The following is a 13,318-nucleotide window of genomic DNA, read 5'->3' as shown; positions in this document are numbered from 1 at the left end:
GTACTCCATATAACATAAATTCTGTGTTTTAAAAAAAGAGTAAAACTAAGCAATACTTTGTTATAACAATAAAATAACTTTAGACAAAGCAGAGGCCACAATCATAACAATTTTTCAACCTTCTCTGTGCATTTCTTAGTATAACATTTAACTAGTTTATTCTCAGCATTTTTTTCCATTTGTTATAATTCAATAATGGGCTGGGCTCTAGGAAAAATAGAAAATGAAATATGGTCCTAATAAATTTAAATTTGAAATGCTAAAATGGAATGTCCCGTGAGTACAGTTTTTGTCCCCTCAAAGCAGGGCTACTTTTGATGTCATGGGAGAGTTCAGACAGCAGGGATACAGGGGCAAGGAAGAAAAGGAGAAAGGACGGACAATGACTAGAAGTTGGCATCACATTTCAAAACTTGGGTGCTGAATTGCTCTTGCAGCCCTAAAATTATATTCTGAAATTCAAGAAGCAGCTGATTCTGAATATACTTGAAAGGAAAACAGCTAGGACCTCAAACCCTTGAGGACTTTCATTGATAATCAGTAGAAAGGGTTTAAAGGATCAGAGAGATCTTGAGATACGGGTAATATGTTGAATCATGTGAATTGTGATAAAAAATGTAAGAAGCCACTTCTACATAGACAACATTCCAGAAAAACAATAGAATTAGGCAGAGAGAACACTGTAATGATCCAACTTTGGAAAAAAGTGAAAAGTGGCTTTTTCTAAACAAAATTTTTAGTACATCTGAAGCAGTTTTATTTTTAGCTGTAAACATATATAATAATAAACACCAGTGTTTGCTCCTCTGTCAATCAAGATAAAAAGTAGAAATTTATATTCTTGGCCTTTTGCTTCTAATTTTAAGCTTTCAGGAAATTATACAATTTGTCCCAGATTGATCCAAAAACGAGTGTCATGGAGCAAATTCGGCATGGCAGGCTCATGACAAAATCACCAAATCTCAGGCTGATCATCTTTCCCACAGCCATGGTCCCTCTTGGCTTGTCTAGTCTTTCCCACGAAGACTTTGACAGGGCAGAGGGGATTTTTACTCTTGAATTGTGCCTTCCAGGGAGATCCAAGGGCTGTTCTAAAGACTATATTGTCTTCTCTGCATCTCATTCCCTGCCTGGATGATTAGATTCACTAGAGCTCAAGGTTCGCAGAACCAAAACTTACAGTGAAAAATGTCCCTTGCAAATTGGATTCAGGCTAGACCAACTCCAACTCCTGCCCGTAGGAGGTGTGTGAAAAGAATGCAGACCAAAGGCCGGGCACAGTGGCTCAAGCCTGTAATCCCAGCACTTTGGAAGGCTGAGGTGGGCGGATCACGACGTCAGGAGATGAAGACCATCCTGGCCAACATGGTGAAACCCCTGTCTCTACTGAAAATACAAAAAATTAGCCGGGCCTGGTGGCAGGCGCCTGTAGTCCCAGCTATGCGGAAGGCTGAGGCAGGAGAATGGCGTGAACTCGGGAGGTGGAGCTTGCAGTGAGCCAAGATCGCGCCACTGCACTCCAGCCTGGGCGACAGAGTGAGACTCTGTCTCAAAAAAAAAAAAAAAAAAAAAAAGAATGCAGACCGTAGAGTCAAACCTCAGGCAGCTGGACGCAATGCCAAGAGTTTCCCAAAACACTGGGAATTCAAAAGCATTCATTGGTGTCCCATATTGATAAGAAACCATGATAGTGACTGCATGTTAAGCTGTTGGGAGAGAATGAATGATTAAATCACACTAAACCATTTAAATGATAGGTTAGTAACAGGACAGGTATTTCTAGGTCCTGGCTGCACAGTGGAGTCATATAGGGAAGTTACAGCGAACTAAGCCAGGACGGTATTTCCATCTTGTCTAATTTGGCCATTTAAGGTCTTCCACCTTGTCACCACCTCAGGGGGCGGGGCAGTGGGGAGAGAGAGAGAATATAAAAGAAAAACGAGGCTGGGTGCGATGGCTCACACCTGTAATCCTAGCACTTTGGGAGGCCGAGGCGGGCAGATCACCTGAGGTCAGGAGTTCGAGACTAGCCTGACCAACACAGTGAAACCCTGTCTCTACTAAAAATACAAAATTAGCCGGGCGTAGTGGTACATGCCTGTAATCCCAGCTACTTGGGAGGCTGTGGCAGGCGAATCGCTTGAACTCAGGAGGCGGAGGTTGCAGTGAGCCGAGATCACGTCATTGCACTCCAGCCTGGAAACACGAGTGAAACTAAGTCTCAAAAAAATAAATAAATAAATGAAAATAAAATAAAATAAAAAGAAGAAAAAAGAGAGATTGAAAGTAGAAACAAAGTAATCTAATTACATCAATCACTTTTCTCTGTTGAAGAAGTAAAGAAGTCAGCTTATATATTTATATCTATTCCAGCACCTGTTTAGTGTTTTATCATGCGGTGTTTCAATAAAAGTAAATACATCAGAAGACCATTTGAATACCAAAGGAGATCTGAAGAGCTACAGCATAACCCAGCACCCTTCAAAATTGGTTTGGCAGCTGGGCCTGGTGGCTCATGCCTATAATCCCGGCACTTTGGGGGGCCAAGGCCGGTGGATCGCTTGAGCACAGGAGTTCAAGACCACCCTGGGGAACATCATGAAACCCCATCTCTACAAATGCTTTTTTGTATTTTTTGCCACCGGGCATGGTGGCACATGATTGTAATCCCAGCTACTCAGGAGACTGAAGTGAGAGGATCAATTGAGCCTGGCAGGTCCAGGCTGCAGTTAGATGGGACTGCTGCACTCCAGCCTGGGTTACAGAATGAGACCCTGTCTAAAAAAAAAAAAAAAATATATATATATATATATATGTTTGGCACACTGCACTAACATTTTTTTATTTTAAAAAACCCCTACGTCTAGTCTTAATGAGTTTCATAAAGAATAACTAGAATTTTTTTTAACAATTTGTTTTTGTTTTTGTTTTTGTTTTTGTTTTTGAGACGGAGTCTCGCTCTGTCACCCAGGCTGGAGTGCAGTGGCGTGATCTCGGCTCACTGCAAGCTCCGCCCTCCCCGCCCCCCACCCCCACCCCCACCCCCACCCCGGGTTCATGCCATTCTCCTGCCTCAGCCTCCCGAGTAGCTGGGACTACAGGCGCCCGCCACCAAGCCCGGCTAATTTTTTTGTATTTTTAGTAGAGACGGGGTTTCACCGTGTTTGCCGGGAAGGTCTCGATCTCCTGACCTCATGATCCGCCCGCCTCGGCCTCCCAAAGTGCTGAGATTACAGGCGTGAGCCACAGCGCCCGGCCAATTTTTTTAAGGATCGGGAGATTCTGGGGAAAATTGCATCTTTTAGGAGACTTCTTAACGTCTATCTCATAAATTAACCTCTTACGGTCTGCCAAATATATCACTACAGGTGTGACTCAAAGATCTTCTGTTGTCTAACACAAATAACTAGGAAATAATTGAACTTTTGGAATTGCAGATGACGTTAGAATCTCTATTTTGAAAGAGAGGAAGAGAGGTATGGTTAATATCCCAAAACAGGGTGAGTGCAGTGGCTCATGCCTGTAATCCCAGCACTTTGGGAGACTGAGGTGGGTGGATCACTTGAGGTCAGGAGTTCGAGACCAGCCTGGCCAACATGGTGAAATCCTGTCTCTGCTAAAAATACAAAAATTAGCCGGGTGTAGTGGTGGGTGCCTGTAATTCCAGCTGCTCAGGAGCTGGAGGCTGCAGTGAGCCGAGATCATGCCACTGCACTCCAGCCTGGGCGACAGAGAAAGACTCCATCTTGGAAAAAAAATATATATATATATATATATCTAAAATATATAAAAATATATATCTAAAATATATATCTAAAATATATATATAAATATATATAATATATAAATATATATAAATATATATTATATATATAATATATATCTAAAATATATATAAATATATATATCTAAAATATATATATATATATATCCTAAAACAACCACAAATGGTAAGTGTATGTCAGGCCCAGTCACCGTCCTAAGTGCTTTACGTATGTTATCACATTTAATCTTTACAGTTACCTGCAGGGAAGGTATTACTTTCTCCCCTCTACAGGTGAGAAAACAGGAGCTTATAAAGATTAAGTACCTTATGCAAGTCAATCCCATTAGTAAGTGGACTGAACTCAAATTTATGTGGCTGTGTTCTTAGCCACTATACTTCCTCATAAATCAGGTTCCGCAAGGGAAAAACACACTCACTCAGAGATGCGCTCTCAGACATGCAGGTTATTCACAGAACCAAGGAATCTTGGAGTGATCATCCCTACTATATTTTAATTACCCCAATATTCCAGACATTAATTCTATTAAATATCTAGTCTCAGCTTTCTGTTAGTAAGTTTAGTGAGAAAAAGAAAAGTGCAAAAATAAGTCTAGGTTATCACAGAATATCTTTTTGTGATATTCCCGGTACCTGTACACTTATCTGGAAGAAGGTAGGAGAGAGAATAACTAAGTCAGCATCTCATAAAGTAATATAAAATTAGTTCTCTCCTTCAGCTGCAAATAAATCAGTTCTAAGACAAGGAGTTACCTCATAGTAATGGAATTACGCCTTTAGAGTTATTCCCCATACATGGAGAAAGAATAATGGTGCTTATGAGCCCCACACCAGAGGAAATATTGGAATATGGTCAATAAAATAGTGATGTTTTTCTCATTTGCATACAGAGACTATAGGACCATACATCAAAATTACTCAACGTTGGAGAGGCAAGCAAGTTAATCTCAACTGGGAAACACAGTCCCACAAATTGTGTATTATTAAACATATTTTCAAGGACACTAGGGACAACAGTCAGAAGCAGAAATTAAAGAACAAATTAGGGGCTGGGCATGGTGGCTCACGCCTGTAATCCCAACACTTTGGGAGGCTGAGGCAGGTGGATCACTTGAGGTCACGAGTTCAAGACCAGACAGACCAACATAGCGAAACCCTGTCTCTGCTAAAAATACAAAATTAACCGGGCATGGTGGTGCATGCCTATAATCCCAGCTACTCAGGAGGCTGAGGCAGGAGACTCGCTTGAACCCAGTAGGTGGAACTTGCAGTGAGCCGAGATTGTGCCACTGTACTCCTGCCTGGGCAGCAGAGTGAGACTCCGTCTCAAAATAAATAAATAAATAAAAATAAAGAAAGAACAAATTAGGGAGAATTTGCAGTTAAAGATGGTAGACCAAACATATGCATTTATTTCCCTCTCTCTAGAAACTCCCTGAAATTATAGTAAAGAGACTTTTGTGAAGAGCACCATTCCCAAGGACAAAGAGAAAAGGAGAAGAGAAAATATCAAAACCTTTTTTTTTCCATTTAAAAATAGAGCTTGGACAGTAAAAAGGACTAGTCAGTCAAGGTGGCTCATGCCTGTAATCCCAGCACTTTGGGAGGCCGAGACGGGTGGATCACCTGAGATCAGGAGTTTGAGACCAGCCTGGCCAACATGGTGAAACCCCGTCTCTACTAAAAATAACAAAAATTAGCCTGGCATGGTGGCGCGTGCCTATAATCCCAGCTATTCAGGAGGCTGAGGCAGGAGAATCTCTTGAACCCAGGAGGCAGAGGCTACAGTGAGCTGAAATTGTGAGATGAGGCTGCACTCCAGCCTGGGTGACAGAGTGAGACTGTGTCCCAAAAAAAAAAAAGAAGATAAAAATGAAAGTAAAAAGGACAAATGCTAATAAAGTAAGAAGTCCATGAAGAAAGCTTCAAGAGAGATGTGTCCAAGAAGATGAAACTGATAGAACCACCTGATGAGCTTGAATATAAAATATTAAGAAGGAAGTTTAAGGATAGTTAAAGAAAAAATAAAACAGAAAAAAAGGCTAATTAAAGAATGAAGAATAGGACAATTATGTACTTCGATGAATTTTTTAAATGGTTCAAGAAAGCAAAAATAATCATAGTATACCACATAGCTCAGGTGTAAATAATATTCACATAGTCATAAAGTCATAATCTGGTAAGTGCTGAAGATTAATCTAAACCAAATTATGATACTCTATGTAGGAGGGATGGGGGATGATTGTGTGTGTGTGTGTGTGTGTGTGTGTGTATTTGAGACTAATCAGGGGCTGGGCATGGTGGCTCACATCTGTACTCCCAGCCCTTTGGGAGGACAAGGCAGGAGGATCACTCGAGCCCAGGAGCTCAAGACCGGCCTGGGCAATATAGTGAAACCCCATCTGTACAAAAAAAAAAAATCATAAAAAGAGAAAAAGAGAATATTACTAAAGAGCTGAATTCTCATCTTCCATATCAGGAAGTAAGTAGACAATACCTTAACTGAAAAATCTTGATATAGCACTGTAAGTAATAAGCAGTTGCTCAGTGACGTGGCTATAATTCTCAAAAGTAACAACTAAAAGTTTGACAGAGGATGCTTCTAAAGAGCCTAAAAATGGAGAAGAGAGGCAGGCAGGTGAGAACTGGTTTTCATACTTCTTGTAGGATTATTTAACTCTTTAAACTATAAGCATTAATAACTCTAATAAAAATAAAATGTTTTAAATTCAGGTGGATTTTCGTCTTTTATACAAGGAAAAGTAAATAAAAGTCTAATGGCCTAAGAGGAGAAAAAAATTATCATAAACTGGGAAGTGTCTGAAAGTGAGCAAATAAGGGAAAGACCATTTTAACTTGAAGAATGCATGTTTCAAAGCTGGTAGACTAATCCTTTCCTCAGATGTCATCCAAAGCCAACAAGAAGAGCAAGAAGCAATAAAAACTTCCTCACCAGTGAAACTGATAGACATCTATAGCCCGAAACAATAAAATGCAAAGACCCAACACTTGTGGAGAAGCAGTAGCTAGCATGGCCCAGAGCACGAAGTGAAACCTAAGAGCCTAGACTAGAAGCTAGTATGTTGGCCCTCAGGCTCAAGAACTAGAAGCATCAGATACTGAAGATGGTGACAGAGAGGGGGTTGCTGAAAAGAGAGGGCTTCACTGAAAGTCTATACAAAGAGCATTTGGACTCCAGACCCCAACTCTCCCCTCTGCAGTCAAGGGTCTACCCCTCCCCACCTTCACAAGAGGTAGGAGTTTTATTCTCTGGAGCCACTGAACCAAGCTTGAGATGCCTAATCGTTGGGCAGTAGGCACTGTGTAGGGCAGAGCTCAGGTGCTGAAAGCAAAGTAGAGGCATTAAGTAAAACTCTGTGTACAGAACCACATGATACCAGGCCTGGCCCAGTGGCTCATGCCTGTAATCCCAGCACTTTGGGAGGCCAAGATGGGAGGATCACTTGAGGCCAGGAGTTCAAGACCAGCCTGGCCAACATGGTGAAACCCCATCTTTACTGAAAATACAAAAATTAGCCAGATGTGGTGGCACGTGCCTGTAATCCCAGCGACTCAGGAGGCTGAGGCAGCAGAATCGCTTGACTCCAGGAGGCGGAGGTTGCAGTGAGCCAAGATCATGCCATTGCACTCCAGCCTGTACGACAGAGCGAGACTCAGTATCAAAAAAAAAAGAACCATATGATCCCATCCCAGCTCCAAGGATATCTGCAAACCTCTATGAAAACCTCTACTCCCTTCAAAGAGGAGCACCCAAGAACAGTAAGCGCTGTAAACACCCTTCCTATGGAGCCCAAGAAACAGTGAACATCTCAGGGCAACTATGATGCCCCAAAGACAAGAGGCCCATTCTCAAACTTTTTAGACTGCCTACATTAGCCCCTTTTGTCCCCACCCCAAAAAATGACACACTGCATTTCCTAACAAGAGATGAGTAGGGACCCTGGCCATTTTTCATTTAGTTTAGAAAAAAACAACACAGATGTATGTTTTTCTTGCATCCAAGCATTGTGGTTGTCACACTTGTCATTGTTCAAACTATTTCTTCTGCCACAAGTGCCCTCCAGCCCCTCATCTTCCTGGTAAAATCTTCATTCCAAGAACATCCAGAAAGTTGTCTTCTTTCTCTAGTTTTCCTTTTTTCTCTTCCACTTAGCAGAATTAATTACTCTTGCATGTTTATTCCCATAGATCTTTCAGCTTACCTTCAAGACAGCACTTTGTTCTACTGTACCCTTGTCATTACCTTGGGTGTGTGTATCTGTACTGGATTACGAACTCCTTGGTGAAAAAAAAAAAAGTGTCCTATCCTTCCTTGAATCGCCAATATCTCCAATCTCTTGGATCAAAGTCTGATGAGAATCAGCTAGTGCCATCAAAGGACTCGCTATCATCTTCCAGGAATTCCACAAAGCCTGAGGAGCTGCCTACGTATTGCGGAAAATTAGCATAGTATACTCCGTGTAAGAATGCAACACTAAATATATTTATTACTTTTGTGTAATAAAAACCATGAAAGTTTCTTTTTTTTGAGACAGAGTTTTGCGCTTGTCGCCCAGGCTGGAGTGATATGGCGCGATCTCAGCTCACTGCAACCACTGCCTCCTGGGTTCAAGCGATTCTCCTGCCTCAGCCTCCCAAGTAGCTGCGACTATAGACACACGCCACCATGCCAGGCTAATTTTTGTACTTTTAGTAGAGACAGGGTTTCACCATATTGGCCAGTCTCGTCTTGATCTCCTGACCTCAAGTGATCCACCTGCCTTGGCCTCCCAAAGTGCTGGGATTACAGGCATGAGCCACCGTGCCCAGCCTGAAAGTTTCTTTAAGCTAGAAATAACCCCCTGGAAATATATGTACCCATGAGCTTCACTTTCATTCTTGGGGAAAAAATCACCACCCAATCAATTCAGGAAACACTTTTAAGAAAGCTTGGTCCTGAATAATAAGCAGCATGGTTCCTAATAACTAACCTGTTTGGATCATCTAGTTCCCCACATCAGAGGGACAGTTTTGGGAGAATAAGAAGGGGAATTTAACAAAGCCATTGTCAGCATCTTAGAAAGTATGGGACATGCTTGTAACCACATGCTGGTTGTCTGACTACACAAGGAAGGCCTGGAAGAAGTGATCTATAGGACTTTCTCTATGGCCTATGCTCTAGACCTTATTGTGGTTTTTTTGTTTGTTTGTTTTTTGTTTTCACTTGCTCAATCTCTTTATTTAGTGGCACACATAGAATGAATGAATTAGCTCTTACTTGCAGCACACTTAGTAAGTCTGATCTTGCTTATAGAAATTGGATCTTAATATTTCATTCTAGGCCGGGCGCGGTGGCTCACGCCTGTAATCCCAGCACTTTGGGAGGCCGGGGCGGGCGGATCACGAGGTCAGGAGATTGAGACCATCCTGGCTAACACGGTGAAACCCCGTCTCTACTAAGAATACAAAAAATTAGCCGGGCGCGGTGGTGGGCGCCTGTAGTTCCAGCTACTCGGGAGGCTGAGGCAGGAGAATGGCGTGAACCCGGGAGGCGGAGCTTGCAGTGAGCCGAGATAGCGCCACCGCACTCCAGCCTGGGCGACAGAGCGAGACTCCGTCTAAAAAAAAAAAAAATTAAAAAAAAAAAAAATTTTCATTCTCAGAATACTTCAAAACGTAAGCCACAGTTTTTCTTTCAAGGATGTGGAAAGCATTCCTCATTCAAATCTGATTAATAGTTTTATAAAGTATGTACCTCATTTTTATTAGCCATTATCTTCATGCTGGATTCTAATATTCTTTTTGATGGTGATGTGTTCAACGACAGAAACTTACAGAGAGAAAATTCCTTCTCAATTTATAAACAAAAATTTTAAAAGCAGCATTTTTGATGTGGTAGGAAGATATTTACGACAAAAGCAGCTACTGCCCTAAACTGGCAAAAACAACAAAAGAACAAATTGTTATTTAACCTTTAAATAACGAGTCTCTATTTGCTATAAATCTACAAATATTTTAAATATATTTCCTCCTACTGCAATAAAAATTAAGATAACTCTCTGTTTAACAGTTTTTGAAGAGTTAATTTTATAAGGAAATAAAAAAGATTGACTTGCCTCCTGAATGTCCAGTGATAAACTGAACCCTAATTTCCCTACCTCAACAACATAAAAATGATGTAAAGTGGATCAAAGTACGTAACAAGTTAATATTAAAAATGCTTCTTCATATGGTCTTTCACTAAAATAATCAACGTAAAAATAATGTAAAAATGTGTTTTTGCTTGAAGATGTAGTGAACGTTCAAGGAATCACAATTTTTGAGCTTTTACATCCAGAGTACTATACTATGTGAAAATACTACAGTGTCTAGGCCTTATTGTTAACAGCAGGAACTACTCTTAGTGTGTTTAGCCCTGGAGGATCACAGCAGAGGCCAATGAGAAACATCCCACTTGATATTGCCACAGTCCAGAGCAGTTGGACCCTTTCAAACAATTCCCTTTGACAATGAGCTCACCATTAAAAATCTTAACACAAGAGGTAACCAACATCCCTCCTGAGAGGGATGCATTAAATACACAGAAAGGAAGAATTTACAGTACAGGAACTAGGAGTAACAGAACAATCTGAAAAGGAGTTTAAAATAAGTTTGGAGCTGGGAGAGGTAGCAAGAAGCTGTAGTCCCAACTACTGGGAGGCTGAGGCAGGAGGATTGCTAGAGCCCAGAAGTGCAAATTCAGCCTGGACAACATAGCAAGACCCTGTCTCAATTTTAAAAAGAATACAAAGGCGTGCAGTGAAAAGAGCATTACATCATCTTGGACAAATCACTTTAAATGATAATATTAATAACTTTGTTTGAAATGTGTATAGAGCTTGAGAAAGAATAGAATCTACAAGGCAAGAACAGGACATTATTTTTTAAATTATCTCCATATTTTTAAATGGGCTAAATGAAATAGTAGAGATGAAAATATTGAGGCTGGGCACAGTGGCTCACACCTGTAATCCCAACACTTTTCAAGGCCAAGGTGGGTGGATCATGAAGTCAGGAGTTTGAGACCAGCCTGGCCAACGTGGAGAAACCCTGTCTCTACTAAAAATACAAAAATTAGCCGAGTGTGGTGGCGCGTGCCTGTAATCCCAGCTGCTTGGGAAGCTGAGACAGGAGAATCACTTGAACTCAGGAGGCAGAGGTTGCAGTGAACCAAGATTGCTCCAGTCCAGGCGACAGAGTGAGACTCTGACTCAAAAAAAAAAAAGAAAAGAAAAGAAAAAAGAAAGGAAAATATAGTCACTTGGATTTTCAAACTTTTCTATAGGTAGAACATTATTCTCGGGCCTGGTACAAAGTATAGCTTTTAGACTCCATGTACCTTCAGCTTTTTTTTTTTTTTTTTTTTTTTTTTTTTTTTTGAGACAGGTTCTCACCCTGTCACCCAGGCTGGAGTTCAGTGGCACGATCATGGCTCACTGCAGCTTCAGCCTCTTGGGCTCAGGCAATCCTCCCATCTCAGCCTCCCATGCAGCTGGGACTACAGGCACGAGCCACCTTAGTGTCATATTCAGCTAATTTTTTTTTTTCTTCAGTTGAGATGAAGTCTCACTTTGTCTCAAACTTCTGGTCTTGAACTCCTGAGCTCAAGCAAACCTCCCGCCTCAGCCTCCCAAAGTGCTGGGATTACAGGCATAAGCCACCACACCCAGACCCTGCATTCAGTTTCAAAGAATCTTTAACAGAGTTCTCCAGCCTGGATTCCTCACTAGGGTTCCTTCTCATACACCATTTCCAAGAAATTGTTGCATGCTACCATGTGACCAGCATTAAGCTGGAGGGGAGGGGAGTGGTAATAAAATGAAGGCCAGCCTCTGCCCTTGAAGAATTTACTGTCTAGTAAGAAAGTGATTTCTGTGAGAGAGGTACAAGAATCGAATATATTCTAATGATGAAACCTGTCATTGTAACAGTTACCACATGCCCAGCTCTATATAAAATGCCCACTCTATTGCATTTTGTAATCCTCATAACACTATAAGATCCGTATTATCATCCCCATTTTACCATGGAGAAAACAGGTGCTCAGAATGTAATAGTAACTTTCCTAGGTCAAACGAACAGTAAATTTTAGAGTTAGAATTTCAACCCATGTCTTCTGACCCCAGCACCACCCACCCACCTCCTCTTTTTTTGCTATACTTGACTGCATTTGCACAAAATGCTTTCAGGTGCTCGCTTCAGCAGCACATCTACTCAAATTGGAACAATACAGAGATTAGCATGACCCCTGGGCAAGGATGACACGCAAATTCATGAAGCATTCCATAAAAAGAAAACAAAAAGTAAAGATGCTTTTGGAGCTTGCAGGAAGGAGAAATGGTTTGACCTCAGAAAAGTCTCTGTCTTCCTCTTAATAGGACCCCTTTTTTTCGGCACCATAATAAAACAATCAGCACTCAGAGCATAATGTTTTGTCTAAAAAGTCAATAAATTATGCATAAGTCATGGTTCCAACTTATAAGGAGCTTCTACTTTAGATAGAGAGAAAGTGAAGAGAAAACTATATCTTGTGTAAATATTATAATATGTAAATAATATATGTGTAATGTATAAAAATGAATGCTAAGAAGAACAGTAAAGATAGTCAAATAGTCAAAGAAAGCAGCATGAAGGAAAGGATAGGAGAAGAAAAGCAAAGGAGTCAAAGAAGAATAGAAAGATCATAGTGGGCCAGGTGCAGTGGATCGCGCCTGTAATCCCAGCACTTTGGGAGGCAGAGGTGGGTGGATCACCCGAGGTCGGGAGTTTGAGACCAGCCTGGCTAACATGATGAAACCCCATCTCTACTGAAAATTCAAAAATTACCCGGGCATGGTGGCAGGTGCCTGTAATCTCAGCTACTCGGGAGGCTGACACAGGAGAATCACTTGAACCTGGGAAGCAGAGATTGCAGTGAGCCAAGATTAAGCCACTGCACTCCAGCCTGGGCAACAAGAGTAAAACTCCATCTAAAAAAAAAAAAAATAGTTGTAGGGAAGTCGACTCAAAGGTTTGGGAAATTTAATCCCTGTGTTCACATGAACATCGGCAGTTTTTCAATCCTGGCTCTTCTATTTACCAACTGTTTGAAAGGTATTATTAACCTCTGAACCTCAAGTGTCAATTTCTTTATCTCTCAAATGGGGCTAAGAATTCCAGCTTACAAGGAGCCTCTACTTTAGATGGAAAGTTGGGGGGGGGGATCTATAATCATGTGTAATTATTATATTTATATAAAATTTATGCAATATAAATATTATGCAGGCTTTTGTCAGAACTAAATGAGATAATTTATGTGACATGCTCAGTGCCCTACACATCCCCAGAAGTCAACAAATGTCAGAAATACACATGTATATTATTCCATCAAAAGCTGAGAAAATTGAGGGAAATGTAATTATAGCCTTCTAGAATATGAAGGGTTTTGAAAGAAAAGATGATAACTGTTTTCCATGTTCACAGAGGAGATAACCAAAAAAAAAAAAAAGGATTTAA

The 13,318-nt window shown here is 41.0% G+C and overlaps 1 non-coding gene across 1 annotated transcript; it reads left to right on the top strand.

Moving 5' to 3' along the window:
- The first annotated feature begins 12,012 nt into the window (after positions 1-12,012).
- LOC115930519 (U6 spliceosomal RNA) lies at positions 12,013-12,116 on the top strand. The gene has a single exon (XR_004067150.1). It is a non-coding gene; the product is annotated as a U6 spliceosomal RNA (small nuclear RNA).
- Positions 12,117-13,318: the final 1,202 nt, after the last annotated feature.

This window comes from Gorilla gorilla, chromosome 14, assembly GCF_029281585.2.
Source record: "Gorilla gorilla gorilla isolate KB3781 chromosome 14, NHGRI_mGorGor1-v2.1_pri, whole genome shotgun sequence".
Taxonomy (NCBI): domain Eukaryota; kingdom Metazoa; phylum Chordata; class Mammalia; order Primates; family Hominidae; genus Gorilla; species Gorilla gorilla.
This window is presented reverse-complemented; position numbering and strand designations above follow the sequence as displayed.